The 3,149-nt window shown below is 51.7% G+C and overlaps 1 protein-coding gene across 2 annotated transcripts in view; it reads left to right on the top strand.

Moving 5' to 3' along the window:
• Positions 1-2,651, top strand: part of cpt1a2b (carnitine palmitoyltransferase 1A2b) — a 32,736-nt gene extending 30,085 nt beyond the window's left edge. For both annotated transcript variants that reach the window (XM_046865525.1, XM_046865526.1), the window contains exon 19: positions 2,216-2,651. The gene's annotated coding sequence lies outside the window, so the exon portion shown is untranslated. The remainder of the gene's footprint in view (positions 1-2,215) is intronic.
• The last annotated feature ends 498 nt before the right edge of the window (positions 2,652-3,149 follow it).

Genomic DNA, 3,149 nt, shown 5'->3' with positions numbered 1-3,149 from the left:
CGTCTTACCCTCACCTGTCTTTCATCTGCCCCGTCTCACCTTCACCTGTCCTTCATCTGTCCTGCCTCACCCTCACCTGTCTTTCATCTGCCCCGTCTCACCCTCACCTGTCCTTCATCTGCCCGTTTACCCTCACCTGTCTTTTATCTGCCCCATCTCACCCTCACCTGTCTTTCATCTGCCCCGTCTCACCCTCACCTGTCCTTCATCTGCCCCGTCTCACCCTCACCTGTCTTTCATGTATCCCGTCTCACCCTCACCTGTCTTTCATCTGCCCCGTCTCACCCTCACCTGTCCTTCATCTGCCCGTTTACCCTCACTTGTCTTTTATCTGCCCCATCTCACCTGTCCTTCATCTGCACCGTCTTACCCTCACCTGTCCTTCATCTACCCTGTCTCACCCTCACCTGTCCTTCATCTGCCCTCTCACCCTCACCTGTCCTGTCTCACCCTTACCTGTCCTTCATCTACCCCGTCTCACCCTCACCTGTCCTTCATCTGCACTGTCTTACCCTCACCTGTCCTTCATCTGCCCTGTCTCACCCTCACCTGTCCCTTATCTGCCCTGCCTCACCCTCACCTGTCCTTCATCTGCCCTGTCTCACCCTCACCTGTCCTTCATCTGCCCCGTCTCACCCTCACCTGTCCTGTCTCACCCTTACCTGTCCTTCATCTACCCCGTCTCACCCTCACCTGTCCTTCACCTGCCCGTCTCACCCTCACCTGTCCTTCATCTGCCCCTGCCTTACCCTCACCTGTCTTTCATCTGCCCTCTCACCCTCACCTGTCCTTCATCTGTCCCGTCTCACCCTCACCTGTCTTTCATCTGCCCCGCCTCACCCTCACCTGTCCTTCATCTGCCCGTTTACCCTCACCTGTCTTTTATCTGCCCCATCTCACCCTCACCTGTCTTTCATCTGCCCCGCCTCACCCTCACCTGTCCTTCAGCTGCCCTGCCTCACCCTCACCTGTCTTTCATGTATCCGTCTCACCCTCACCTGTCTTTCATCTGCCCGTCTCACCCTCACCTGTCCTTCATCTGCCCCTTTACCCTCACCTGTCTTTTATCTGCCCCATCTCACCCTCACCTGTCCTTCATCTGCACCGTCTTACCCTCACCTGTCCTTCATCTACCCTGTCTCACCCTCACCTGTCCTTCATCTGCCCGTCTCACCCTCACCTGTCCTTCATCTGCCCGTCTTACCCTCACCTGTCTTTCATCTGCCCGTCTCACCCTCACCTGTCCTTCATCTGCCCCGTCTCACCCTCACCTGTCCTTCATCTGCCCGTCTCACCCTCACCTGTCCTGTCTCACCCTTACCTGTCCTTCATCTACCCCGTCTCACCCTCACCTGTCCTTCATCTGCACTGTCTTACCCTCACCTGTCCTTCATCTGCCCTGTCTCACCCTCACCTGTCCCTTATCTGCCCCGTCTCACCCTCACCTGTCCTTCATCTGCCCTGTCTCACCCTCACCTGTCCTTCATCTGCCCTGCCTCACCCTCACCTGTCCTGTCTCACCCTTACCTGTCCTTCATCTACCCGTCTCACCCTCACCTGTCCTTCACCTGCCCGTCTCACCCTCACCTGTCCTTCATCTGCCCGTCTTACCCTCACCTGTCTTTCATCTGCCCGTCTCACCTTCACCTGTCCTTCATCTGTCCGTCTCACCCTCACCTGTCTTTCATCTGCCCTCTCACCCTCACCTGTCCTTCATCTGCCCGTTTACCCTCACCTGTCTTTTATCTGCCCCATCTCACCCTCACCTGTCTTTCATCTGCCCCGTCTCACCCTCACCTGTCCTTCATCTGCCCTCTCACCCTCACCTGTCTTTCATGTATCCCGTCTCACCCTCACCTGTCTTTCATCTGCCCCGTCTCACCCTCACCTGTCCTTCATCTGCCCCGTTTACCCTCACTTGTCTTTTATCTGCCCCATCTCACCTGTCCTTCATCTGCACCGTCTTACCCTCACCTGTCCTTCATCTACCCTGTCTCACCCTCACCTGTCCTTCATCTGCCCGTCTCACCCTCACCTGTCCTTCATCTGCCCTGCCTCACCTCACCTGTCTTTCATCTGCCCGTCTCACCCTCACCTGTCTTTCATCTGCCCTGTCTCACCCTCACCTGTCTTTCATCTGCCCCGTCTCACCCTCACCTGTCTTTCATCTGCCCTGTCTCACCCTCACCTTCATCAATTTGTGTTTGTGTTTCAGAACTCTCGCAGGTTTGGCTCTCAGATCAGTCTGGCTTTAAGAGATGTGATGTCGCTGTTCAGCTTCGACTGAGAAACCAATGAAGAACAAAACCATAAACTGTGTGTGTGTGTGTGTGTGTGTGTGTGTGTGTGTGTGTGTGTGTGTGTGTGTGTGTGTGTGTGAAACTCAGTACAGTTCTGTTGGATTTTATTAAATGGGATTTGGTGTGTTTTAATCTGATGTTACTGAAGCTGGTGTTGGAAATGTTTCTGTGTGTGTGTGTGTGTGTGTGTGTGTGTGTGTGTGTGTGTGTGTGTTTGTTGGTGCAATGACAATGCAATAACTGTATATACGAGTGCAATTACAATGCATATTGATTATTTACTTCAACAGAAACCTTTCATGAATATAAACCTTTCTTTACAAATAAAAGAGAAGAAATCAGTTATCAACACCTCTTTGTGTGTGTGTGTGTGTGTGTGTGTGTGTGTGTGTGTGTGTGTGTGTGTGTGTGTTTATAATAATACATTTAGCAATACAGAATGATTACTGTGTTTTTGATCCCCTTTCAGGTGATGACGTCAGTTTAACGGCCCTTTATGAGATCATCAGTTTCATCACAGTGAAAGTGAAGTGAAAGTGTAAACAAAAAGTGAAAACCTCTCTCTTTCTTTCTGTGTGTGCGCGCGTGTGTGTGCGCGCGCGCGCACTCGCGTGCTCTGGATAGTGAAAGTGAAAGTAAAAAAGACGGGATATTTCCGTTGTAATTAAGTATTGTACTGAAATCATGTGGGTGATGTGAATTTCTTTGAACGGTGTGGTGTTGTAGGGTGTGTTGTGTGTGTTGTGTTATTGTGTTATTATTGTATCAGGCAGGACAATTATTGTTCTTTTAACAGGCGCGGGCGCTGCATTTTGGGTTGCCAGATTGATCGAAATGCCGCACAGTTTC

Source organism: Silurus meridionalis, chromosome 14 (assembly GCF_014805685.1).
Source record: "Silurus meridionalis isolate SWU-2019-XX chromosome 14, ASM1480568v1, whole genome shotgun sequence".
Classification (NCBI taxonomy): domain Eukaryota; kingdom Metazoa; phylum Chordata; class Actinopteri; order Siluriformes; family Siluridae; genus Silurus; species Silurus meridionalis.
The sequence above is the reverse complement of the archived record's forward strand: the minus strand, read 5'-3'. Positions and strand labels throughout refer to the sequence as shown.